We start from the raw sequence: 583 nt of genomic DNA, 5'->3' as shown, positions 1-583 counted from the left end.
TTCTCAATGGAGGCACTGAAACCGTTCTCCTTGCAAACAGGAACCACACAAGGATGCCCTCTATCACCCCTTCTATTCAACATCATATTGGAAGTCCTAGCCAGGGCAATAAGGCAACAAAGAGAAATCAAAAGCATCCAAATTGGTAAGGAAGAAGTCAAGCTATACCTATTTTCTAATGATATGAACAAATACCTAGAAAATCCAAGAGACTTAGTCAAAACTACTGGAACTAATTGAGAGATTTAGCAGCATGGCAGGATACAAGATCAACATCCAAAAATCAGTTGGATTCCTCTACACCAGCAAACAGATTGCTGAAAAAGAAATAAGGACATCAATATCATTTACACTAGCTACAAAAAAAAAAAAAAAAAACTTGGGAATAAATCATACCAGGGACACAAAAGACCTGTACAAAGAAAAATATAAAAAATTACTTCAAGCAACTGTAAGAGGTGTACATAAATGAAAGAATATACCATGCTCATGGACAGGAAGATTGAATGATATGAAAATGTCAATTCTACCCAAAGCAATCTATACATTCAATGCAATCCCAATCCAGATCCCATCAACATTC

This window comes from Orycteropus afer, unplaced genomic scaffold, assembly GCF_000298275.1.
Source record: "Orycteropus afer afer isolate SDZICR_OR568_19922 unplaced genomic scaffold, OryAfe1.0 scaffold00149, whole genome shotgun sequence".
NCBI lineage: Eukaryota > Metazoa > Chordata > Mammalia > Tubulidentata > Orycteropodidae > Orycteropus > Orycteropus afer.
Note: the sequence above shows the minus strand (reverse complement) of the source record.